This window comes from Hemiscyllium ocellatum (assembly GCF_020745735.1).
Source record: "Hemiscyllium ocellatum isolate sHemOce1 chromosome 15 unlocalized genomic scaffold, sHemOce1.pat.X.cur. SUPER_15_unloc_3, whole genome shotgun sequence".
Lineage (NCBI taxonomy): Eukaryota > Metazoa > Chordata > Chondrichthyes > Orectolobiformes > Hemiscylliidae > Hemiscyllium > Hemiscyllium ocellatum.
The window spans coordinates 1,087,767-1,115,479 of NW_026867467.1; the positions used below are offsets into that span (position 1 = coordinate 1,087,767).

Here is a 27,713-nt window from a genome sequence, read left to right on the forward strand (position 1 = left end):
AATGTGGTGAAATTCTTTGAAGAAGTGACCAGGTCTTTGGATGAGAGTAGGGCAATTGATGTAGTTTATATGGATTTTAGCAAAGCCTTTGACAAGATTAAATTCAATTCCCTACAGTATGGAAACAGGCCATGCAAGCCAACAAGTCCACACTGACCTTTGAAAGGTTAACCCACCCAGACCCATTCCCCTACCTTTACCCTTACCTAATGCACCTATCTCTATGGGCAATTTAGCATGGCCAATTTACCTAACCTGCACACCTTTGGACGTAGGACGAACCGAGCACCCAGAGGAGACCCGCACTGACACAGGGAGAATATGTAAACTTCACACAGAGAGTCACCCAAGTCTGGAATCGGACCCAGGGCCCTGGTGCCGTGAGGCAGCAGAGCTAAGCACTGAGTCACTGAACTGTCCCAAAGCCACACATAGGAGATTGACAACTAAAGTAAAAACACATGGAATTCAGAATAAATTAGCAAATTGACTCAGACAGAGGAAGCCGAGGCAAAGCTGAAATTGGAGATGGTATCCAGTGGGATCAATTTTGGATCTTTTTATTGTTTGTGATATTCGTAAATGATAATAAAGAGTGTGTGTGTGTGTGTGTGTGTGTGTATGTACGTGTATTTGAGTGTATGTGTGTAGGTCTGCCCGTGTTAGTGTTCATGTATGTGGGTGAATGTGTGTTGTTGGGGGTGGGGGTGTTTGGGGACACTAAGTAAGTTTGTGATGAGACAAATATTGACTGGGTGGTTGGCAGTGAGGAAAATATTGTTAGGCTACAAACAGAAATAGGTAGATTGGTCAAACGGGCAGATCAACGGCAGATAAAATTTAATCCTGATAAACCCTGACGTGATACATTTTGCCAGAAGTTGCAAGACAAGGCAGTACTCCGTGAATGGGAGGACACCAGGCTGCATAAAGCAATCAAAAGATCTTAAGGTGCTTGTTAACAGATCTCTGAAGGTGGCAGGACTGGCTAATAGGGTAGTTAAGAAGGCGTACAGGATATGTGCCTTTACTAGTCAAAATGTAGGTTATAAGAGCAGGGAAGTGCTGTTGGACTTTGTTTAGGCCATAGTTGGACTATTGTGTGTAGTTCTGGTCACTGCAGCATGGGAAGGATGCGTTTGCATTGGAGGGAGTGCAAAGGAGGTTCAGCAGAATGTTGCTTAGGCTGTAGCAATTTAGCTGTGAAGAGGGAGGCTGGATCAGCTCGGGTTGCTTCACTAAGAACAGAGATCGGAATATCTATGAAGACCATAGACAGGGTGAATAGAAAGCAGTTGTTCCCCTTAGTCAAAGGGCCTATAACAGGGTGGTATAATTTTCACTGAAAATGTGTTGCTGGAAAAGCGCAGCAGGTCAGGCAGCATCCAAGGAGCAGGAGAGTCGACGTTTCGGGCATGAGCCCTTCTTCAGGAATGAGGAAAGTGTGTCCAGCAGGCTAAGATAAAAGGTAGGGAGGAGGGATTGGGGGAGGGGGTTGGAAATGCGATAGGTGGAAGGAGGTCAAGGTGAGGGTGATAGGCAAGAGTGGGGGTGGGGGGCGGAGAGGTCAGGAAGAAGTTTGCAGGTTAGGAAGGCGAGGGATTTGACTGAGACAAGGTGGGGGGGGGGAAATGAGGAAACTGGAGAAATCTAGGTTCATCCGTTGTGGTTGGAGGGTTCCTAGGCGGAAGATGAGGCGCTCTTCCTCCAGCCGTCATGTTGCTATGGTCTGGCGATGGAGGAGTCCAAGGACCTGCATGTCCTTGGTGGATTGGGAGGGGGAGTTGAAGTGTTGAGCCACGGGGTGGTGGAATCCAACATGACAGCTGTGGAAATTGGTTGGTCCAAAAGGAATTTTCACAGATGAAAGCCAAGTTGGTTTATGGTGACTGACGTGTGATTTGACATTTTTGTGCTGCTGCAAGGCTCCAATCAGGATCAAGAACATTTGGCCCGACAGAGTGAAAGTCAGTGCTGGTATTGTGTATTCCTGATGAAGAGCTTATGCTCAAAATGTCGATTCTCCTGCTCCTCGGATGCTGCCTGACCTGCTGTGCTTTTCCAGCACCACACTCTTTGATTTTAATCTCCAGCATCTGCAGTGCTTTCTCTCTGTTGTGCCTTCCAGTTGAACTGAAATTCTACATTGAGAGACTTGTGAGTTGGAAACTGTAAATGGATCATTAATTGATTCATAGTCCATCAGCAGCACACTTCTAAAAGAATATGAATCATCTGTCAACCGTGATTTACAAGATGCTCTTTGCTTCATGGTGTGGGACATCATTGCACCGATTGTCACACGGGATGTCTGTCCAAGCAGTGATGGTGATTCACAGCACAGAGGCAGATTTATATAGACATATGAATTCCAGCTGTTATAATTGCTGTAGTACAAGTCAGTTCAAGATCTTGCTAGGCAATTTTAGCCAATCTACTTCTTAGAATTTTTATTGCATCTTCCTTGCGTTCTGGATGATTGGAAATAAGGTGAGTGGGAATGACTGCTCGCCTGTGTTCACTTTATGGGTAGTTGTTCATGACTAGACCCTTTGCTGGTTGGGGATGGCTATTCAGGGAACTGACCTCACATAGGGCAGTTTCGTATGTTCAGCTCCTGTTTGGATGACAGTTCTGAAGTGGGGCCACTTAAATTGAAATATTACCTCTGATTTCTCTCCACCAATGCTGCCAGACCTGCTGAGCTTTTCCAGCAACTTTTGTTTTTGTTTTTTGATTTACAACATCTGCAGTTCTTTCAGTTTTTATTTGTCATTTTTCATGTTGTTTGAATCACTGTGTGAAAGTGAGGTGATTTATTGAAGATCACATTTAGGTGCTGAATAACCCCAGTTGCTTTGTGGTTATTGATGGTTGGAAAGTACATCAGGGAGGGCGTCAGGTAATATTGAAGGGACTTGTTGTTGCCAGCAAACAATTGAAAGTTTATAAATGTTTGCAGTAAAAACAACACTGAGCTGAACATTCCCTCAGTACATTGTATATGTCAGGGCTGCTGCTGGCACAGCATGTTTTACATCAAGGGAGTAATGCAGTGGATCAGACTTTTTGATGGAAGAACAACCTGTTACTTCCATTCCAAAAAGGTTCACTCAAAGGAAATGCTGTTGATGCTTGTGCAGTGGCATGGGGTGTTCAGCAGAGGGTATCATTTTAAACACAAGAGAGAGAAAGAGGGAATTAACCCCCAAAACCAAAGAGACTTCATTGGACAGAGACACAGACACGGAGATTACTCACAAATATACAACACACTGATACATTCCCAGGCTGAAGCAAACCTCATGGGAGAGAGGGAATATGAGAAACCATCGAGAGCTGGGACTAACTGGAATATTCAGTCTGTCCATGTCTTAACTTCTGTTTGTCCCGGTCTGACTTTTCCTCTTCTCTCTCTCTGTGTCCTTTTGTCTGCCTCCCTCTTTCTATCACCCTCTCACTATCCTTCTCTGTCTCCATCTCTCTCTCTCTCTCTCTCTCTCTCTCTCTCTCTCTCTCTCTTCTCTAGCTATCTCTGTCTCTGTTCTTTGTTTGCTCTCCTCCTCCTCGATCTCTCTATTCCTGTTTCTTCATCCCCACTCTTCCTCTCTTCTCTCCGTCACTTACTCCCCCTGTCTCTCATTCTCTTTCACCCTGTCTTTTTCTCTTAGATCTGAAAATGCCCACAATATTGCATCCCCCTATTCTGTACCCATTTTACTCCCCTCCCAAATGTTTGCCCTTCCCCAATTATTTTACCCACCCAAATATACTCCTCACCCAATGTGTACCCTCACAAATATTTTGCTGTCCCCCATATCATGCTGAGCCCCACTCCCTGGCGCAGAGATTAATGAGTTTGTCTGGACTAACTGGCCTGTAACTGACTGCTTTCATGCACAGCAAGATCCCAGTCCCAGAATTATGGAAGCTTCACATCACACAGATAATCCTTTCAGCCCATCATGCCTCCCTACCACCACAACCACCAACAATCCCCCATCCTCCCCCCACACTCCCCATCAAATGATCCTGGTGCTGTCCAGCTCCTCAGACCTTGCCCTGAATGGCATTGTTACTCCCCAATCTGGGGAGACCGCTCTTCCGCCCTGTCTCATACGCCTCCATCTCTCTCTCTCTCCTACAACAGTCCCTTCCCCCCTCAAGCCACATGAAACACTCCCCCTCTCCCTGGCTATCTCTCACCAACTCCTTGCTTCCCATTCCTCCACTCAAGAACTCAGGGGCATGGCTACTCCGGCTCCTCTCACAGACTCTCAACCCCTGGGCTGAAGGACATGGTGAGTATGTTCAGAGACTAACTGGTCTTTTAACTGACTGCCATAATGCACAGCAAGATTTCAGACTGCAGCCAACCAATCACACACTCAATGAGAAAGGTACTTTATGCCCCTTCCACTCATCCCTCCACTCCCTGGCCCGGTTTAGACAACAGTGAGGGTAAAACCCAGGAGAGACGGGGAAATGTGTATCCTACTGCATTAACTGTACAGCAACTTGTGGCACTAAGTCCAAATCTTCCCAAACCCCTTTCTCTGCCACTGGGACAGAGCAGAGGGGCCAGGAAGAAAAAGGGAGAGAAAATGCATTGAGAGAAAAAGAGAAGAGCAAACAGACAGAGAATGAGATAGTGACAGTCAGAGGGAGGGAATGAGAGAAAGAGAGTTCAAGGGAGGAAGAGATCGCAAGTGAAAATCCCAAGGACAGAAACAAGATGTCAGGCTAATAAAAGCAAGTATATTATCTCCATTCTTTATCTACCTTCAGAGACTGGTATACATTCACCCAAATCTCTCTAATTGTCAATGCTTCCCAGGGTCCTGTTGTTCATCGTGTATTTCCTTGTCTTGTTTGTCCTGCCCATGTGCATTTCTTCACCCCACCTCATTACTGCTGTTTCCTCGACATCAAGGATTACTTTCTGTTTTGAGACTTATTGTTAAGTTTCACCATTTTAACATGAAATTCAGTTGCACTGCTATTACTGAGTCCCCTTTATCCATATTCTCTGGGAGTGAGGGACAACTGGGGGGTATATGGGCCAAACACAGGCAAATGGGACTATTTAACAGTGAAAACTGAGTGGCATTGTCAAATTGGGCCGAAAAGCCTGTTTCCATGCTGTAGACCTCTAGGACTCTATAAAACCTTCAAAATCACAGCTCCATCTCCCTCTGCTTGACAGTGACTATCACCCACACCCCAACGCTCACCAGCTGCTACTGAAATTTTCCACTGAATCTTGTTGAAACAATGAAAACTCTACATCATTCCCATTTTTATTTCAGAATTCCAGGAATTGCTTTTCTTGAGTCAATGTAATGTCTCATGTGTTTTGCTTTATCCTTTTATAGAGGTGAGAGAAATACACCACACTGTAATATCGAGTCCAAATAGTTGGCAATTTCTTGATCCTTTGATCACACAAATACTCAGACACCAGCCCTGCATTATCTCAGTGATCAGAGCTCCCTCTTTCCATCTGAAATGAACTGATTACTCCATAATCTAAGAATGAAATAAATGATTAATAACCAACCAATTAATAAAGTTAAAATTACAGAATCATTTGTAGTTTTCCAACTGAAATGCACACATTTTGAAATCAAACTGTAACAGCTACACAGTAACAAATGGGTGTAAGTGGTGGGGGAGAGAGAATCAAATGAGCTGCTGCACACACAGACAGTGCTGTTGGAAACTAAGGTGTTGATAGTTGGGGAATAATGTAACTTGTGATGTAGTGGGACTGGGGGAACCTCACTGGACTTGTAATGCAGTCACCCAGGATACAAATACCAGCAATTGGCAGAATTTAATCTCAAATAATTAATCCATCTGGAATTGAAAGTTAGGTTCTGCAATGGAACTATGAAACTAACACCAATTGCTGTAAATTCACATCTGCTTCACTCATGTCCTTCACCAAAGGGAATCTGGGAATCTTACCTGGTCTGGCCCAGAAGTATTTTCTGAAGACATGAAATAGTTCTGACTGATATATAATGCATGGTTAAAGAAGTATGTTTCAGACATGAGTGAGGAACGAAAACAGGAATGCTAATCGGTTTCAGCTTCGAAATTGGCAACACACACAATGAACACAGTAAAGTACTTCTTGCTAACAACTGGTAGCAGGACAGACATGGTCAAGGTTGTTTTTGCTGATTGTTACATCATTTCACTCCTAAATGTTGATTGCCCTTTAAACACCATCTCAAAGACGTGCTTCAAATGGCAAGGACTGAGAACAGATTCTGACTGGGGAGCATCAGATTCGCAGTAGCAACATGAGGGACCAAATTCGTCACTTCATGAGGAGATGGTCAACCAGACTAGACCTGAAACTCGCATGAAGGGAACCAGTGAGAGAGAACAACTTACTTGTGTCCCACTCCTCCAATAGATGGTGCCCAGAAAGAGAGAGAGAAGAGCAGTCTGGCAGACAAAGGGGTGAATAATTGTGAGGCAGGGAGAAAGACAAGCTGATCATGGAGCTACAGGTGAAAATGGAGTTGGCTGTGCCTGAAGCAGCCCGTGTCATGACCAGGGCCTGGGTTGTGGAGGGTCGATGCAAACTTTATGGGCCAAATGGTCTCTTTCTGCAATTAGGGATTCTATGATCTTTGACAAGTTGAGATGATGATCACAGATAAGTACCTAATGCAATTAATCATTAAAGCAAACATTAAAAATTAGAGCTACACAAACCCTGTTAATTGAGCTAAACATTGAACTGGGAGCTGAACTGAACTGCATTGCCAAAGAATTCATCAATCTTGGATAATTGGCACAGGAAGATTACCAGGAGGGTTCCAGAGCTGGAGAACTTTATTTAAATTTGGTCACAAATGGGAGCATCATTGGTTGGGCCGGCATTATTGTCCATCCCCAACTGTCTAGAGGGTAGTTAAAGGTCAAGCACATTGCTGTGGGTCTGGAGTCACATGTAAGCCAGACCAGGTCAAATGGCAAATTTCCTTACACTAATGAGCTTTAGGTATCAGATGGGTTTTCACAACAATGTCTTAATGGGGAAGCGCAGCAGGCCAGGCAACATCTGAGGAGCAAAAAAAATCGACGTTTCGGGCATAAGCCCTTGTTCAAAAATGAGGCTGGTGTGCCAAGCGGGCTTAGATAAAAGGTGGGGGGAATTTGGGGGAGGGGCGCTGGGAATATGATAGGTGGAAGGTGAGGGTGAGGGTGATAGGCCGGAGAGGGGGTGGGGGCGGAGAGGTCGGGAAGAAGATTGTAGGTCAAGAGGGCAGTGCTGAATCTGGGGGTTGCGACTGAGATAAGGTGCAGGGAGGGAAATGAGGAAGCTGGAGAAATCTACATTCATCCCTTGTGGTTGTAGGGTTCCTAGGTGGAAGATGAGACGCTCTTCCTCCAGAAGTCATGTGGCCAATTCTGGCGATGGAGGAGGCCAAGGACCTGGATGTGGGAGGGGGAGTTAAAGCATTCAGTCATGGGGTGGTTAGGTTGGTTGGTGCGGGTGTTCCATGAAACATCCCGCAAGTAGGCGGCCTGTCTCCCCCATGTAGAGAAGACCACATCGGGTGCAGTGGATACAGTAAATGATGTGTGTGGAGGTGCAGGTGAATTTGCAACGGATATGGAAGGATCCATTGTGGCCTGGGAGGGAGGTGAGGGGGAGGTGTGGGCACAAGTTTTGCACTTCTTTTGGTTGCAGGGGAAGGTGCCGGGAGTGGAGGTTTGGCTGGTGGGGGGTGTGGACCTGACGAGGGAGTCGCGGAGGGAGTGGGGAGGGAAATATATCCCTGGTGGTGGGGTCTGTTTGGAGGTGGGGAAATGACGCAGGATGATACGATGTATCCGGAGGTTGGTAGGGTGGAAGGTGAGGACCAGCGGGGTTCTGTCCTAGTGGCAATTGGAGGGGCAGGTTTCAAGGATGGAGGTGCAGGAAGTGGAGGAGATGCGGTGGAGAGCATCGTCGACCATGTCGGAGGGGAAATTGCGGTCTTTGAAGGAGGCCATTTGGGCAGTTCGATAGTGGAATTGGTCCTCCTGGGAGCAGATGCGGCAGAGGCAAAGGAATTGGGAATATGGGATGGCATTTTTACAGGGGGCAGGGTGGGAGGAGGTGTAATCTAGGTAGCTGTGGGAGTCGGTCGGTTTGTAGTAATTGTCTGTGTTGCATTGGTCACCCGAGATAGAAATGGAGAGGTCTAGGAAGTGAAGGGAGGAGTCTGAGATGGTCCAGGTAAATTTGAGGCTGGGGTGGTACTAGCTCACCAAGCTGGAAATGACTTTGTTTACTGCCCACATTCATGGTACACTCTCTCTTAACATCGCAATGGTGTCACGAACCCACAGAAACCCACAGAAAGCAGAGATGAAGGAAGGTGGCAGAAAAGTGAGAGGCAACGAGAGAGAGAGAGAGAGAGACACACAGGGAGAGAAATAGGGAGACAGAAGAGGAGAGACAGACACATTGTCAATGCCTATGAGGGAGAGCGAGCTGTGAGGGCTCACTGGGCTGAATACATCCCTAAATGATGAAACAAAATTCAGAGACAGATCTAAAGTCAATGACAATGTGGGGATAGCATTTCAAACCCATGGCCAAAGGAACAATGATGGGAACAATGTCGAGGTGAGTTCTTCCTCTGTACCTAACACCATTCTGTCTCTGTCCTGGGAGTGTTTGATGAGGATGAAGTGGAGGGAGATTTACTCTTATCAATCCCAGGATTGTACCTGCCCTGGATGTATACAGATGGCATTACATATGGCATTACAGAGGCAACATTTCTCTTTGTATAGCTTCAATTTTGGCGGGAGACAGATAAAATGGAGATGTCTGAGTCCTTGAAGTATGAAGCAAGGTCCATTGAACAATCCCTGGATGTTAGACTAACACGGGCCATTCACACACATAGGTCAGCTTCCGTCATTTGTACAGAAACCACCCTGAACCCCTCGATTAGATTCCAGTCTGAAACTCACTCCCGCATATCTGGTATTCTTTATACAAACCACCCCGAGATCCTCAATTAGATGTGGACATCATTGCAGTGTTCTGATTTCTGTTCATTAGACAGCCATAATCATTCTCACTCAGTCCCATTTAGTTCCCATTTCTACAAGTAGATTCTATCTCATTTGTTTTCTTTTTGACTGTTTTCATTTCTATCTGCATCCAAATGATATCCAGTGTCACTATTTCCGGTGTTAGTGTCTATAGTTAAAACATCTGACATCGCAATGTCCAGCATTACACTGTCCAGTGTCACAGTCTGATCTCACAGTATCTAGTGATAGTGTCCAGAGTGACAGTGTTGTAACCGGAGTGACAGTGTCAAGCGTTGGAGTGTCTGGACTGACAGTGCCATACAAGGAGTGATAATATCCAGAGTTATTGTGCCCAGAGGTACGGGGTCCGGAGTGACAACGTCCAGAGTTATTGCACCTGGAGGTACAGTGTCCAGAGTGCCACAGGAGAATGAAGCTCAACCAAAACCTGCCTCTCAATCACTGGATTTGCAACACAGTGACGTTCAACCATTCAATGACCCTCAAAATCGTTCAATTGTTCCTAACCATGATCATAAACCCATGTACCCCCCCCCCAATTCGCACACCAGCAGACAGTTAAGAGATAAACTTGTTTAAAATTTTAATTTGCCAGTTGATAACAGTTTCAATGATAAATAGTAGGCCATCATGAAATCCTTTGATGCTGGGTTGTATTACAGGCATAAGAACTGTACACCATGTTTGAACTTAAAATCACCAGTCAATGCGAACAAATTCTGAAGACCTGTGGAGACTAATGCTCATTCCTGAAGACTCTCATTCTCATCTCAGACCTTTTAACAAGTTAACAACTGGGGAAATAACTAGACGAAGTCAAACCAAAAAAGAAGACCAGACCAGTCCAGCAACTTCCAAAGAAGCACTTCCTCCAAGCCCAAAATCCAGTCAGAGCGAGATCACTCATGGTTTTTGCGTTCTCTCTCCCCATTCTCTGTGGTTACTTGCCAGGCAGCATTCCTCTTACTGACTGACCCATTCAATATCCATCCAGCTGTCAGTCCCTGAGCAGAACTACATCTCAGTGCTGAATTGTCTGCTGTGTTCAGAGAGCTGTAATTCACCTGCATTATCTTTCCTGGCCAGATCCTAACAGCAAACACCAGTCTTTTGTCTCTCCAGTTTTTTTTTAAAAGAAGAACTAGCCACTGTTCAGAGTTCAGTTCACAGTTCCAAACCAAAATGAGAAAAATAAAAAAAAAAGTGATGGTCACAAAGTGGTCTTGCAGTGTCCAGCTGTACTGTGCTCACTTGTGCACTGTTCCAGTAATGCAGTGCCCACGCGGGCAGTGTTCCAGTAATGCAGTGCCCACGCAGGCAGTGTTCCAGTAATGCAGTGCCCACGCAGGCAGTGTTGAGTATTATTGGTGGATGTGTCCCTGAGAGACTGGGCATAAATAACCCCATCGACCTGTGGCCAACTACTTCAACTCCCCCTCCCACTCCACAATGACACTTCCTACACCACCAAATCCAAGCTATCCATCGACTGGAGGAAGAGCACCTCATCTTCTGCCTTGGGACCCTCAACCACAGGGCATCAACATTGACGTCACTAGTTTCCTAATCTCTCCTCTCCACCCACCTCATCCCAGATCCACCCCTCCAAGTCGGCTCTCTCCTCTTGAACTGTCCATCTTCCTTCCTAACTATATGTTCGATCTTCCCCACTGGCTAATCGCAATCACCCCCCCCCCTCCACAGCTGGAATAACTGAGTACCTTCCCAGCTACCTTCCCCCAAAAGCCCCACCCTCGCTCTATTTATCTCTCAACCCCCTTATTCCCCCACATTCCTGATGAAGGGCTTATACCTGAAACATTGATTCTCCTGTTCCTTGGATGCTGCCTGACCTGCCGTGCTTTTCCAGCACTGCACATTTTGACTTTCACAGTAACTAATGTTACAGTGCTAAGTCTCACAGTGCCCAGTGTTACAGTGGATAGTATTAAGGTATCCAATCTCCACAGTGCCCAACACTATAGTGCCCAGCCTCACACTGCCTAGTGCTACAGTGGCAATGTTGCAGCATGCAGTTTCACAGTGCCTGGCCTCCACAACAGCCAGGGGTATAGTATACAGTCTCACAGTGCTCAGTCTCTCAGTGTTTCCGATGTCTCACCCACCGCGCCTACCACCATCACCGAGGTTTACTCTGTCCCAACCTCCAACCCAGCCCACGTTTTACCAAGTGTCCTGTTTCGGAGATATTTCTCCATGCACTGTACTGCCGTGTTGTCCATGTTGGGGTCAAACTTATTTGCAAGGAAATATCTCTGATGGACCACCCACTGTAGATCTCCTGCCCCATACACACAAACCAAGTGGCGATACCTTCCCGTGCAGGGAGGGTACAGGGCACCCCTCGCAACGTCACCAGCCTCAAAGGACCACTTTACTGCCCGGCCAAGTGTTCTGGTGGCCCCTTTGGTGTACGGGATTGAGCCGGGTACATTGGGCATTCTGTGCAGGGTATCCCACACATCGCTCATCCGGGCTGTAGGTGTCCTCCGACCACTTGAGGAAGGCCTGGATCTCAGCACTGGCAAACACATGGCCGACAAACTCTCTGGTGGCCATGAAGTAGGCACTGCCCACCAAAATGGAGGTGCTGATGTTCGGCTGGTCTTTCAGTTGCGCCGTCAAGACGACTTGGTCGAGGGTATCGTGGTGGTATTGCCAATGTTTCTAAAAGACAAGCGCAAGAGAGAGTGAGAAAATGAGAAAGTAGAAATGATAGCTTTTCAACTTCGCCTATGGATTTTTCCCTCCCCAATTCCTCTGCACTCTCCTTGCCTCCAGCTCCAGCAAGATCCATGCACACTCCTTCTCTCAGTTACTCACCTTACAGTGGAGAACAAGGCCATTCAGCCCCTCAGGCCTTTCGCACTCATATTGCCTAGTGCCAGTCACCTGCCTATTTCCCCATATCCCTGCCTCCCAAACCATCTCCCAATGCTCATTCGCTGAGCCAACATAAAACTCATCCTCAAACTCTCCCAGTGGATCTGGCTCCAAAAATACACTTCAAGCTGTGCCCTCTGGTCATAAAGGTTGAGAGCACCAGAAAAATAGATCCTTCAGCCCATTGTGTCTGCGCTGGCAAAACAGGCTCCTTGCTACTCCAGTCTCATTTTCCAGCACTGGGAACATCGCCTTTCATGTCTCACCAGTGCAATGGAGACACTTTCCTGTGGTCATCAACTCCTGGAGTGGGACTTGAACACAGTGCTTTTGCCTTAGAGAGAAGGACATGGTGTGCAGGGATATAGTTCTTTGAAAGTTGCATTGCAAATAGACAGGGTGGTGAAGTATGTGTTTGATACCTTTACCTTCATTGGTCAGTGCAATAAGTATAGGAGTTGGGATGTAATGTTGCAACTGTAACAGAGATGAATAGAGCTCTGAAAGATAGTGGAATCAAGGGTTATGGGGATAAGGCAGGAACAGGATACTGATTGTGGATGATCAGCCATGATTATAATGAATGGTGGTGCTGGCTCGAAGGGCCGAATGGCCTACTCCAGCACCTATTGTCTATAAGTAGGAGTATCTTTGACTATCTCTGATATGCCTTTGCCATTACCAAGTGTGATCTACTGTCTGTAGAGGACATTGGTGAGGCCACTTTTAAAATACTGCATACAATTCTGGTTGCCCTTCGAAAGAAAGGATGTTGTTAAACTTGAGAGGGTGCAGAAAAGATTTACCAGGATGTTGCCGAGATTGGAGCGGTTGAGCTCCAGTAAGAGGTCGAATAGGCTGGGGCTATTTTCCCTGGAGTGTCGGATACTGAGGGGTATCCTTACAGAAGTTCATAAAATCAGGAGGGGCATGGATAGATGTTGAAATGATCAGCCGGATGATAGTACACCTCACACAGCTTTCTTTACCACATACATGCAAGAAGACTCAACCAGCCTTGCCTGGAGAGTCTGAAACAGGCAGTTGCAATCACACTTTTACACACAAATCAGCGTTCCCTTTTCATGCATTACATTTTGATTTCAAGCCTTAGCAACGCAACTGATCAATCAGATCCTGATCTAGGTACATGATGTTTAGCATTAGATCATTGACCTTAAACTTCTACATAACCTGTTGAGTGTTGTTTTGGTCTTCCTGTCTTCTCACTTAACTGGAGCCAGTTTCAGTAAGCTAGCTAGCTTGCATACGTGCTTGGCTACACTTTTCTGTTGCTGCTCAGAATTGTTTAGCTGACCTCCTTTTCTGTTCTTGCCCCATTTTGATTCCTTCCACGTCGGCTGTATAGCCAAAGGTCTTTTCCCAAGGGTGGGTGAGTCCAAAACTAGAAGCATAGGTTTAAGGTGAGAGGGGAAAGACCTGAGAGGTTACTTTTTCACGCAGTGGATGATGTGTGCCTGGAATGAGCTACCAAGAGGTGGTGGAGGCGGCTGGTACAATGACAATATTTAAAAGGCATCTAGATGTGGACATGAATAGGAATAGGTTAGAGAGATATGTGCCAAAGGCTGGCAAATGGGACTAGGTCAGATTGGGATGACTGGTCAGTGCAGACAGGTTGAACTGAAGGGTCGGTTCCATACTGTATGATGCTATGACTCCATGCTCTCTGGTTATTGAGGTTTAGAGCACCAAAATAATAAGTTGCCCTTCAGCCCATTGCGTCTGCACTGGTCAAAAAGACAAGCTCCGAGCTATTCTCATCCCATTTTGCAGCACTTGGCCCATACCCTTGGGTGTCTCACAATAGCAATGAAGACACCTTCAGCTCCTGGAGTAGGACTTGAAGCCAAAGCTCCTCCCGCAGTGTGCAGGACACCACACAATATGTTCTCTACAGTATGGAAACAGGCCATTTACCTGGTTGATCCTGCCAGTAGCATATGCTTGTCTCAAAGATTAAGCCATGCATGTCTAAGTACTCAAGGACGGTACAGTGAAACTGCGAATGGCTCATTAAATCAGTTATGGTTCCTTTGATCGCTCCAACTGTTACTTGGATAACTGTGGTAATTCTAGAGCTAATACATGCAAACGAGCGCTGACCCATGCGGGGAGGCGTGTATTTATCAGACCAAAACCAATCCGGGCTTGCCCGGCAGCTTTGGTGACTCTAGATAACCTCGGACAGATTGCACGTCCTTGTGACGGTGACGACTCATTCAAATGTCTGCCCTATCAACTTTTTTCAGCCATGTGCGTAACCTCAACTACGATATGCAGCTCCTGGTCGTCGACCGTGACGGTTTGGAGGTCGCCCTCAAGGTGCTGCCTGTCTTTTACCAGGACCTGATCACTGTCTGGAACATGGTCGAATCGCACCGCGCCTACCCTCCTGCAGGAGTAGCGGCTGTCGTCAGGGAGCCGTTGCTCAGGAATCCGCACCTCCGTGCTCGCAGGTTCGAGTGGCTATCGGAGGGGAAGGCCATGGCGGTGAGGGCGAACAGGGTCGGGGACATGCTGGGTGCCGGGGGCCTGGGCTGGACGTTGCTGCAAGACATAGCGAGCAGGGCAGCGGTAGACGTCCGGTACGTGACCACCGCCATCCGACGCCTTAAAATGGCGGTGCTCGGACCCGACGTAGTGCTCGAGTTGGAGGACGCTGAGGTGTGTGGTGGGATCCCATCCACACTCACCCCAGCCCGGACAGAATTTCACATTGGCCCCAAGGTCCCGTACTTCCCGCGGGAGCCTGTGCCCCACAACCTGAGCCGCCTCCGGAATTTTAATTTTGTTCCTTTCAGGGACGTAAAAAGGCAGGCCCTGTTTAGACTGCTGCTGCACACCGTCCACCTCTTCTCCCTCATCCACCGTCCGGACACGCCTTGGCGTGTCCATTTGCCACCGGGCGGTGGGGATCCCCAGTGGAGGGCTCTCTATGCGGGAGTCCTCCCCCTTTCTCTCGGGGATCTGGGGTGGAGGGTGCTGCATGCAGCGGTTCACGGACTCCCAGCCCAACTGCTTGTTCTGTGGTGCTGTGCAGTCTGTGGACCATGTGTATACTGGGTGTGGGCATTCGCACTCCCTCTTTGATTTCCTCAAAAACTTCCTCCTCTGCTTTTGGTTGCACTTCAGTCCCACGCTCCTGATCTTCGGGCAGCCGGTACGGAGGAGGGAGGGCAGGTCTGAAGACCTCCTCATGGGTCTGCTCCTGGGCCTGGCCAAACTGGCCATAAACAGGTCCAGGCAGCGGGCCGTGGAGGGGGTCGTTAGGGCCGACTGCCTGCCCCTCTTCTGCGGTTACGGTAGAGCCCGGGTGTCCTTGGGGAAGGAGCACGCGGTGTCCACCAACACCCTGGAGTTGTTCAGGGAGAGGTGGGCACCGCAGGGAGTGGAGTGCATCTCCCCCTCCACCTTTATTTTGATTTAGTCCCTGCCCTCCCCTCCACTGTTTTGATCACACAGCATTGCCCTTTGATGTGAAGGGCACTGCTTGTCACAGGCCACACGGGTGTTTCCTTTCTTCCTGGTGGTGGAAATTTAAATAAAGATTTGTGCACTTTGTGTCTTTCACTGTGTCTCACACCTGCACACACACACCATGGGTGCTGGGGAAAAAAAATAAGCACTACCGCAGTTAGGCGGTAATGCGGGGTTAAAGAAGAAAACAAAAATGGAAACAGGCCATTTGGCCCAACAAGTCCACACCAATCTTCTGAATAGCAAACCATCCACACCCATTACCCGACCTGATATTTACCCCTGATTAATGCACCCAAACACGATGAACAATTTAGCACGACAAATCTACCTGGCCTGCACATCTTTGTGGATTGTGGCAGGAAACCAGAGCACCCAGAGGAAAGCCATGCATACATGGGGAGAATGTGCAAACTCAACACAGACAGGCGCCCAAGGCTGGAATCGAACCCAGGTCCCTGGCACTGTGAGGCAACAGTGCTAATCACTGAGACACCATGCCACCCCGTCCGCAAGACACTTTATTCACATTGTGTCAAAAGATATCTTTTATCCTCGGTCCTTGTGGCATCATGCATGGGAGATATGGATCCTTGGTTACCAAGGGGAGGATAGATTATCGATGGTATGCAGGAATGTGGATGGTGGAACAGGATCAAAAGGGCCAATGGCCTACTCTTGTTCCTTGTATGTATGGGAGCATACATACAAGTAACTCTTTTTTTTAAAATCCAACTTACATCGGAACTGGCCATCATCTCATACAAATGTAGTTTAGGTTTCATTTGCGTTTCAATTCCTCAGTTATCCTCACCATGCCTCTAACCCAAAATCTTACATCTGCATTCCATTGCGTTTGTACAATCGGTGAGCAGTGAAGTATATTTCCTTGACTTCATTACCGAGTGCTCACCCTATACCCATTGAATAAACCTCACCCCAATCTCCTTTGTTCCAATGGGAGCATCGTTGACCTTTCCAACTGAGCCATCCAACTTAAACCCTGGCACCATTCTGCGAAATCTCCTCTTCTCCCTGTCCTGAGGGCCCTCACATCGTTTTAAAGTCACTGGAAATGACCACAACAATCCAACTGGGGCTAAATCAATTCGACATGCAGCATAACTCAACCATTTATTGGCATCAATGCCTCTATTTATGAAGACTTCTGCTTTTCTACCCTCTTACGGACTCCTCCACCTTCTAATGTTGATGAATGTTTATTGCCAGATCCCTCTAACCCTGTGCACTCTTTACGATTGTGCCATTACATTTCTATTACCTCTCCACATCCTTCTCCCAAAACATATCACCTTACACTCTTCTGTATTCACCTCTGACTGGATGCTGTCTGTTCATTGTGATGACTCTGGACAATTTACATCATCCTCACCATTTGCCAATCCTCCAGGTTTATCATTGCCCTGAATATGGGCGTTTTGCCACATACTCCAAGATTGATATCACTGACATATTGAATAAAAGCAGTCGTCTATTTAGGGCTGAGATGCGGAAACATTTCTTAACTTACAGGATAGTGAAGTTATGGAATTCTGTACCACAGAAAGCTGTGTCATTGAATATATCCAATATATCCAAGAATGCGATTAACAAATATTTAGGTTTCAAAAGCATCAAAGGCATGGGGAGAAAGTGGTAGAGGAGATAGATGCATTGAGATAGAGGATTAGCCATGATCATACAGTATGGTGGGTGTCATGTAGGGCCAAATCATCTTCTCCTGCTCCGGGTCTTGATGTTTATATGTCCCAGCTGTGTGGATTATTCCCACCTACCAACCGACCAACCTCTCGTCTAAAACAAGATCCATGAATCAGGGCTTGTGTTGTCAATTTTGTTGTCCAGCCATTTTTATCTAGTGCCTAGTGAAACACTTCATTGAATCCAGTTCAGACAACATTCTCTGCATTCAAATTATCAGCTGCTTCATCAATGCATGATGCGAGGTTGGAGACTTACCTTTTGAAAACCTGCAGTGGCTTTGCTTCATTAATTTGATCTAAGGCAGGTTGGTGCGAATTGCAGCCATAACTACCAGCATCAATGTCAAGTGCATGATATAAAGTAAACTAGGATCCATGCGGTGTGAGCCTCGGAGACCCAGGTTCAAGTCGCTTCTGCTCCAGAGTTGTGCGATAACATCTTTGAACAGTTTCATCAGTAAATGTAAGACCATTAACAAGTCGGGACAGGAGTCGGCCATTTGGTCCCTCAAGCCAGCTTCACTAGGATCATGGCTGATTCAACATTCCTCACAGCCATGTTCTTGCCCTATCCCCCGTAACCCTTAATTCCCCACTGACCAAGAATCTATCCATCTGAGCCTTAAATATATACAAGGACAGCTCTCTGTGGCAAGGAATTCCAAAGATTCACAGACTTCTGAGAGAGGAAATTCCACCTCATCTCAGTCTTAAACTGGTGCCCCTTTATTCTGAGACAATACACCCCCTGGTCCTGGACACTCCCATGAGGAGAAACATCCTTTCAGCATTTGTCCTGTCAAGCCTCTTAATCCTGTCCATTTCAATGAGGTCACCTCTCGTTCTTCTAAACTCCAGTGAGTAGAATCCTGTTTAGCCTTTTGTTTTTAAGACAATCCATCCATAATGGGGGCCATCCCACTGAACATTTTCTTAACTTCCTCCCATGAAACAACATGTTTTCTTAAATAAGGTGACCAGAAGTGCTGACAGTACTCCGGATGTGCTCTCACAAGCACCTTGCACAGTTGTAGTAAGATTTCCTGACTTTTATACTCCAACCCCCTTCAAATAAGGGCAAACATTCCACTTCAGTTCTGAAGAAAGATCACCAGACTCAAAACATTGACTCTGTTTTCTCTCCACGAATGCTACCCAACCTGCTGAGCCTCTCCAGAAATTTGTTTTCATCCAATATTCCATTAGTCTTCCCAATTACCTGCTGCCCCCCATGTGCAAGCTTTCCATGTTTCATTCACTAGTTCCCCCAAATCCCTTTGTGTTGCAGCTTTCTGAAGCTTTCTCCATTTAAATAATATTCTATTCTTTTGATTTCCCTTCCAAATGAACAACTTCACATTTTCCCAACATTGCACTCCATTTGCCAACATTTTTGCCAACTTAACCGATCGATATCTGTCTGTAAAGCACATAAGACAACATTTTTTACTGTAACTTGAGATACATGACAGTAATATATCAACAAAGTTTGAGATAATTTGTAGTTCAGGTTGATATTCTCGATGTAGGTTTGTTTGCTGAGTTGGAAGGTTCACTGAAGATGTTGCCTAGTATGGCGACGAAACATCTAAAATGAACCTTCCAGCAAACCTACATCCAGAGTAATATTTCAAGTCAACCTCAGAGTACAACGGGGTCTTGATCAGATGGGCTAATAGGCTGAGGAATGCCAGATGGAGTTTAATGTCGATAAATGTGAGGTGTTCCATTTTGGAAAGGCAAATCAGGGCAGGAATAATACACTTCATGGTGAAGTCTGGGGAGTGATGATGAAACAAGAGATCTTGGAATGCAGTTTCATAGTTTCTTGAAAAGGGAGTCGCAGATAGACAGCGTATTGAAGAAGGTGTTTGCTACGCTTGCCATTCTTGGTCAGTGCATTGTGTGTAGGAGTTGGGAGGTCATGCTGTGGCTGAACAAGACATTGGATTTGGCAACTGCTAGAATACAGCATGGAATTCTAGTCTCCCTGCTATGGGAAGGATGTTGTGAAACTTGAAAAGGTTCAGAAAAGATTTACAACAATGTTGCCAGAGTTGTGTGTGGAAATGCAGGAGATTGGTACTAGATGTGGAATAATTACAGACACGATTGGCTGAATGGCATCCTTCGGCAAGAATTCTTTAATTCTGTGACTGGCGCAGAGGGAGATTAACTTCAAGGTTCATGTTATCAAGAGGGACACCAAAGCCCTTTCCTCAGCTGAGTGGTCAGAAAACTCCCTACTCTTTACTTGAACTAAGGCATAACCTGTCTCCACCAACGTCATAGCAAAAGTCAGCCATTCGTCCCTTCAAGTCTGCTCCACCATTCAAGAAGATCACTGCTCATCTGGTTACAATTTCAATACCACATTTCTATCGGTTGCCCCGGGGTCCTTATCTTTTTTTAAAAAACGGTCAGCTTGCTCACCCTTTCACAACTTCATCAACTCAGCCTTCGCAACTTTGTACAGAAGAGATTTACACAGTGCCACAGCCCTCTCAAGGGAAAATAATTCTGCAAGGCATTTGGTGAGGTCACTTTTGGAGTACTGGGTAAATTTGTGATCGCCCTGCTATTGGAAGGATGTTGTTAAACTACAAAGGATGCAGAATAAATTTACAAAGATGTTGCCAGGACTGCAGGGTTTTAGTTATAAGGAGAGGCTAGATAGGCTAGGACTTTTCTCACTGGAGTATTGGATGTTTATAAAATTGTGTGGGAAATCAATAAAAGTGAATAGCCCCAGGATGGGGGAGTCCAAACTCAGAGGGCATAGGATTAAGGTGAGACCTGAGGGTAGTGCAAATACGGAGCAAGTTGCCAAAAGGAATTGTTGTAGTGGGTACAATTACAAGATTTCACAGACAACATAAATTGGACAAGTGTAGAGGGACATGGACCAAACACAGGATAATGGGACTAGTTTCAATTAGGATACCTGGTTGACATCGATGAGTTGGATGAAAGGGTATTTTTCAGTGCTGTAGGAGTCTGACAATATCTTATTCTACAAAACATCTTGTCAAACCTACAAGAGAAAGCAATGTCCCATCAACCACCTTATGTTCCCTCAGAGAAATTGACACATTTCAAAAAGATTTCTCAGATTTTCAAACTTAAATGTGTTAAGGCCAATTTGTTCAACCTTCCTTCATAAGATAAAGCCTTCATCCCATGAAAAAGGCAGGTGAAACTTGCTGTCAATATAATTATTTTATGTTTTAAATGAGAGAAAAATGTACAGACTGATTCTGATGTGGTCTCTTCAAGGCCTTGTATGGCACTTTCTCCACCCCTCAGGCCTGGAAATGGACTCTACATTTTGAAGAGAAATGCCTGTACTAATGGACTCTGGACTAGAAAGGACTCTGTTTGTTGGTAATTAACTGTCATATGGTTTGTTGGGCTTATCACCTGCACTGTCTTGTATGTCTCTGGGTCTGGTAGGTCTTACTGTGAGCTGGGAGGCTTATAGGTCATCCTGAAAGCTGTCACCTCGAGAGCTGGAGGGCAGGTAGGCCATCCTGTGAACCTGAAGGTTGGTAGGCTGTCCCGGGTAGGCGGGTAGACCACCCTGATGACAGTCTCCCCGAGAGCTAGATGGTGGGTAAACCTGTCTTGTGTGTCATGTGTGTCCCTTGGTCTGGCAGGCTTTACTGTGAGCTGGGACGTTCATGGATCGTCCTGAAAGCTGTCACCCCAAGAACCAGAGGGTGGGTAGGCCACCTTGATGCCAGTTGCCCCTAGAGCTAGTAGGTGGGTAGGCCATTCTGAACGCTGTCGTCCTGAGAAAGGGTAATCTGGATGTGCTGTCCTAGAGGTGGTCGGAAGGTGTCTCAAAGCAGTCAAGAGCCAGAAGGCTCATAGGGGCCTGAAACGTCAATTGCCCTTCTGCTCTGTTTGCAGCTCCACTCTCCAACTCTTCTATATTCCTTTGTACATTCTGAACCTCCTTCCATGCAACTGAACAGTTTTAACAACCCTGTCTCTCTTTGTAGGAGACAGGAGTGAAGGACTGGAGGGGAGAGAGAAATGATGGAGAGAGGGAGGATGGAAAACACTTGGATGAAGAGAGGCCCAGCAGACAGGAAGGCGGTTACCTTTTTGAACCCTGGCGCAGGATCTGACTCAATCACATTGGAGCCGTTCAGAGCTCTGAGGCCTCGGACTATCTCACAGTTGGTCTTCAGGGGGACGTCTTGGCCACATACATTGATGAAGTACCTCCAGGGGACAGGGCTCTCCAGCAGCTCCTTCATGCAGTTGAGATCCGCCTGAACTCTGCTCCAGCCAGCATAGGTGACCCACTCCAGCTTGGCTGTGACAAAGACATTGTGGAAACACGAAGCGATGGCCTGAACGGCCGCATGAAATGGACTCGGGGATTTGCGGTCCACATGGATACAGTAGACATTCTGTGGGGCGTAAATGCTCCGTAGAAGCCTCTTGAACATCTCAATGCTCTGGTGGATGACCATGGAGTAAGCCAAGGGGAAGTGTTCCTCCTCAGGGCTCAGGGGGACAGTGATATACTTGCGGGCCCTCACAAACGATCTGCAATTTCGGGTCATGTTCAGGCTTGGTGCTTGAGGGAGACAGTAATAGAGTTGAGGAGGGCCCTTTCCAACTCCTGCCTGTCCCCCTGGATGATGTGCCAACAGGTGGAGTTCTCCTCGACCAACAGGAGGTGTTCCTGCATTGGACTGGTGCCTGGTTTCACCAGCCTGAGAGTCAGCCTGCCCCCTCCTCTTTGGACCAGCAGCCATTGGCACAACAAGACCACCCTGAACACACATAGCACTGATCTGAGGCATGAACAGTGGGCACAATGCTGGCTCAGCTTGGGCATGGCACTTTCCAGAGGGCAGTGTCCCCAGCCTATAGGCAATAGGTAAATGCAGAATGGATGCCTTCTGTGCTGGGCAGCATTGCCTCCACCAGGCCTTGGGGAAGGAGTGATTGCAATTTGCTGGAGAGGTCGCCCCAGCCAGTCCTCTCTCCTTGTGAGACTCTTGTCTTCCCTTTTCCCCAAGATTCAACGAATGGCTCCGACTTTCACTCCCTCTCCCCCCAGAACTGCTCTCCCTCTGGAATTCCTCTCCCACTTTAACACCTCTCCCTCTTTCCGTTACCTCTTTGTAACCCCTCCCCCTCTATAACCCCTCTCCCTTTGTAATCCCTCTCCTCCACTAACTCATCCCTCTCCCTCAGTAACTCCTCTCCTCCCTCTCTCGATAACTCTCTCTTTCTCTGGGTAACTCCTCTCTGCCTCTCTCTGTAACTTCTCCCTCTCCCTCTGTAACTCTCTCTCGGTAACTCCTCCTGCCCTCCTCTGGATGAAACCCAGCCAATGTTCCGTTGTTTCTCTGTCGGAGTCCAGGCTCCTCTCGTTGCCTGCTTGCTTGGCTACAGGCATTTCCTTCCCCGGTCTCCGCTTCTCTCCGGCCATTCCTGGACCGGTGTTGCCCGGGTGAAGTAAACGAGAGGATCGCGATGGTGAGCAGTCTGGATCGGAGAACCTACCACCAGAGAGAACACAGAGCCAGCCAAGCCCAATAAACCACCCCCAGCCTGGACTGAGATGCTCTTTCAGGAAGGAACCTGCCATTGAGCCCACAACAATGTGGGAGGGGTATCCCTTGGATGAAGAGAGGGTCAGGAGACTGGAAGGTGGTTACCTGTTTGTCCTGTGACTCTTAACTGCCCTCTGGGCAATTAGGGATGGCCAATAAATACTGGCCTAGCCAACGATGCCCCCATCCCATGAATTTATTTGAAAAAAAGTGACAATAGTAAATCAAACTTCACCACCATCTCTCTCTCTCTCTCGCTCTCTCTCTCTCTCTCATGCGAAATTGGAATGATGGTGATTTGACCATTCATAATAAAGCTGTGAATCTGAGCACAGCAAGTTGATATGAATCCAAAAAAACAATTCCCCTGGCTGAGAGTGGCTCAGAGGTTAGCATTGATAGAGCATCGTGCCAGGGACCAGAGTTTGATTCCAGCCTTGGGTGGCTGTGTGTAGTTTTGCATGTTGTCTGCTTGGGTACCCTTCGGGTGCTCTGATTTCAAAGATGTTCAAGTTAGGTGGATTGGCCATGCTGAATTGCCCATAATGTCCAGGGATGTGCAGGCTGGGTGGGTTACCATAGCCACACACACACGCAGACAGCAGAACACTCCTGCAGGTTTAGGCAATGCTCAATCTAATGCAACATCCTGGTGGATCTCCTTTGCCCCCCCCCCAGTACAATTACATCCTTCCTATAATGCGCTGACCAGAACCGCACACAGTACTCCAGCTGTGGTCTCATCAAAATCCTGTAAAACTCCAACATGACACCTCCCTGCTCATGTATTCAGTGGCTTTTGACCCTTTCCCTTACCTGCCTATCCTACTGCCTTCACGGATGGCTGGACACACAAACCAGGATCCGTCTAATCTTCTGTGCTTGCCAGGGTCCTCCTATTTAACATGTACTCCCTTGCCATGTTAGTCCTCTGGAAATGCATGTCACAGAAATTTGGACATTCAGTAGCACAGAATCAAGAAAAAAAAACGACTGGCATCAAGAGCTGGCATCTTTTAAACATTGTAACTGTGCTCACATACATTACTTCATCTGAAGGTCATTCCATCACAAACCACTCTGGGGAAAAGAGTTGCTCCTCAATCTTTAAATCTTTTTCCTCTGACCTTACAAACATGGCCCTGAGTCTGAACTCCCTCACACTAGGGAAAAGACCCTTGTCATTCACCTTATCAATCACTGTCATGATTTTATAAACCTCAACAAGGTCACCCCTCAATTTCCTATGCTGCAGTGAAAAACACGTACAGTTCTGATATGGATCCTTTAGAGAGGGGACAGAAAATGTTTACCAGGACGTTGCCTGGAATGGGGATTTTACCTGTGAAGAAAGATTGGATAGACTGGGTTTGTTTTCACTAGAATGCAGGAGGTTGAGGGTGACCTTATAGAAGTTTATAAGATTGTGAATGGCATGGATAGGGTGGAAAGTATGAGGCCTTTTCTCAGGGTGGAAGAGTCAGTTACTCGGGACACAGGTTCAAGGTGCAGGGGTCAGGGGGTGTTTAAAAGAGATAAGTGAAGCATGTTTATCATGGAAAGGGTGGCGAGTTCATGGAACACGCTGCCAGAACAGACAATGGAAGCAGATACAATTGTAATTTTCAAGAAGCATCCAGCAGCAGGCATGAATAGGAAAGGAACAGGGGAGTACGGATCCTGTAAGTGAAGACAGTTTTAATATGGACGGCAAAATGTGTCAGTGCAGGCTTGGAGTGTTGAAGAGCCTGTTCCTGTGCTGTAATGTTCTTTGTAAAATGTCCCCAGCCTCTCCAGTCTATTTTTAATATCTCAAACCCTGCACTCCTGGCAACGTCCTGGTAAATCTTTCTGAACCATCTCCAATTTAATAATATCCTTCCTACAGCAGCGTAAGCAGAACAGGACTTCCAGAACTGGCCTTACCAACTTCCTGACCAACCTCAGCACGCCATCCCAACTCCAATATTCAGAGAGCTGAACAATGAAGGTCATCACACTCCAGCAGGTTTGATTGTTTCACCCTCGCTGGGACACTGATGGGAAACATCTTGGCTCTTTGACTGATTCGACCAAGTCTCATTTCCTACTGTTCCTGTGTATCCCTCAGAATAGGAATGTAATGTGCATTCCCATGGCAACATCACAATGACAGACTTGTTTGTGGATTTACATGAAGTGGGCATCACTGACTGGGACAGCCTTGTTACCCATCCCCCTAATCTCTCCGCATAAATGATAAGGAACTCTCCTCTTTAACCCCACTGTGTTTTAAGAACCCTAACCACAAATGCAAAGTCACATGGAGAGAGTCCCAGGATTCTGTCCCAGAAAAACTGAAGGAAGGATGATTAATTTCAAAGTTGGGATTAAGGGTGAAGTGGAGAGTAACTGCAGAAGGAGTAGTGTTGCATCATATTGCTGGCCTTGTCTTCAAGGTGAAATTGATGTTGGGATTACAAGGTGCTGTTGAGGGACCCTTCCTGAATTACTCTAGTAAATCCACAACAGGTATAACATTGTTTCCAGGAAAAATGGACAGGATTCATCAGAGAAGGGAATGCAAACTGCTCAAAGTCTTATGAGATGATAACATGGAGGGCCCAAGCAGCTGAAGGCCGGTGGAGTGATGGAATTAGGGGATGGTCAAGAGGCTGGGATCGTAGGAGGGCTGACATCATGGAGTGAGAATGAGCATTGATGTTACAGCTAAGAGAGGGTTATGGGACTGGAGGAGGTTTCAGAGATAGGGTGGGGTGTAGGGGTGGAGGAGGTTCTGGAAATAGGGAAGGTGTCAGGGCTGGATGAAGTTACAGAGATAGGGAGGAATGTACTGGGTGGAGGGGTTACAGAGTCATAGAGATGTACAATGCAGAAACAGTCCCATCAATCCAACTCATCTGTGCTGACCAGTTCTCCTAACCTCATCTTGACTCAATTGCCCTCACTTGACCCATATCCCTCTGCACCTTTCCTCGTCATATGCCAATCCAAATGCCCTTTGAATGCTATAATTCTACCAGCCTCCACCACTTCCTCTGGCAGCTCATTCCATACATGCACCACTCCTCAGCCCATTGGCCCATCTCATCAAGATCCTGTTGTACTCTGAGATAACCTTCTTTGCCATCCACTGCACCTCCAGTTTTGGTGTCATCTGTAAAGTTACTAACTTATCCCCTATGTTCACATCCAAATCATTATATAAATGATGAAAAGCAGTGCACCCAGCACCGATCCCTGTGGCACACCACTGTCACAGGCCTCGAGTCTGAAAAGCAACTCTCCGCCACCGCCCTCTGTCTTTTACCTTAAAAGTCAGTTCTGCATCCAAGTGGCTAGTTCTGCTTGTGCTCCATGAGATCTAATCTTGCTAACCAGTTTACCATGGGGATCCTTGTCGAACGCCACACTGAAGTCCACATGGAATGCGTCTACTGCTCTGCCCTCATCAATCCTCTTTGTTACTTCTCTGAACCACACAGTCAAGTTAGTGAGACATGATTTCCCACACACAAAGCCATGTTGACTATTCCTACTCAGTCCTCACCTTTCCAAATACATGTAAATCCTGTCCGTCAGGATTCCCTCTAACAACTTGCCCGCCACCAATGTCAGGCTTACTGGTCTGTAGCTTCTCTCAGCTTTAAACATCACCTTTTCATTCTGGGGCTATGTCCCTCTGGTTCTCATCTCTCCTGCTTGTGGACACACCTGTCCATATCCAGTCTACCACGGGGTCTCAGTATTCTGTAAGTTTCAATCAGATCTCCCTCACTCTTCTGAACTCCATTGCGTCCAGACACAGAGTCCTCAACCGCTCCACAAGTGACAAGCCTTTCATTCCTGGGATCATTCTTATAAAATTCCTCAGGAATGCTCTTAACTTACTAGTGAGAGATGACATTACACTGAATTACATATTTTGACTGCAGGCTATAAAACCACCGAACATTAGCAGCAAGCTATGTTAGTGTCCCTTTTTCACTGACTGCTGCTATCTCCTCAACAGTTTGAAGGGTCTATGATGTGGAGATACTAGACAGTACAAACTGAGCATACACATCTCTCTGTGATGAGAACAACCCACGGTCTACTCAGACTATGTGGACTTTACCTTTACCTTCACCAAGCATACATTAATATGATTAAAAAACACATTTACTCAACAACAGGAATGTTGGATGATGATTACAAAAATAACTTGGTCAACATATATTTTGCCCGAACCATGGTTGCTACCATATAACCAAAAACAATATACATGAGGAAGTCTAAACCCAGTTTATTCATCCTAGACACGTGTTGCAATTCAGTTCTTTCTGTTTTCTTGTCTTTGACAGTGCATTACCCTCTAATGTAGGTATGTCTGCTCTCATCTATGTTCACCCTGTTCAATGTCCTTGTCTTTATCTTCACTCTCAGAAGATTACTGCTGGTCCCCTATTTCCTCTGCCGACAGTCCCACACCCTGTTTGTCACCGCACTGAGAAAGGCATCGTGCCCCATTTCTGATCTATTACTACAATGCCCCACTGGAGCTTCCAACTCATCTTGAAGTGGTTGAGTTATGATTGTTCAACTATGGCCCTGGTGGAAGCATGGGCAGTGTTTATATCTTCATTTGCCATTGCCTCAGGGAGGCACTAGCATCTTGATAACATTCATAGACCCTTATTCCAAGGAGATTGGAGTGTAAAGTAGGGAAGACTTACTGGTGAGACCACAATAGAGTCATAAACACGGAAACAGGACCCTCCGGTCCAACAAAGCACTTGCCGAATATTAATCCCCAAATTAAACAAGTTCCACATCTGCCCGCTTCCTGCCCAAGCCCTCCAACCTTTCCCATCATGTACTTATCCAAATGCCTATTTAAACCTTATAATTGTACCCACATCCTCCCTTTTCTCAGGAAGTTCATTCC

At 46.6% G+C, this 27,713-nt stretch overlaps 1 pseudogene; it reads right to left on the reverse strand.

The window, feature by feature from the left end:
• Nucleotides 1-11,228: 11,228 nt before the first annotated feature.
• The window catches only part of LOC132806814 (beta-1,3-galactosyl-O-glycosyl-glycoprotein beta-1,6-N-acetylglucosaminyltransferase-like), a 28,222-nt pseudogene continuing 11,737 nt past the window's right edge, over nucleotides 11,229-27,713 (reverse strand).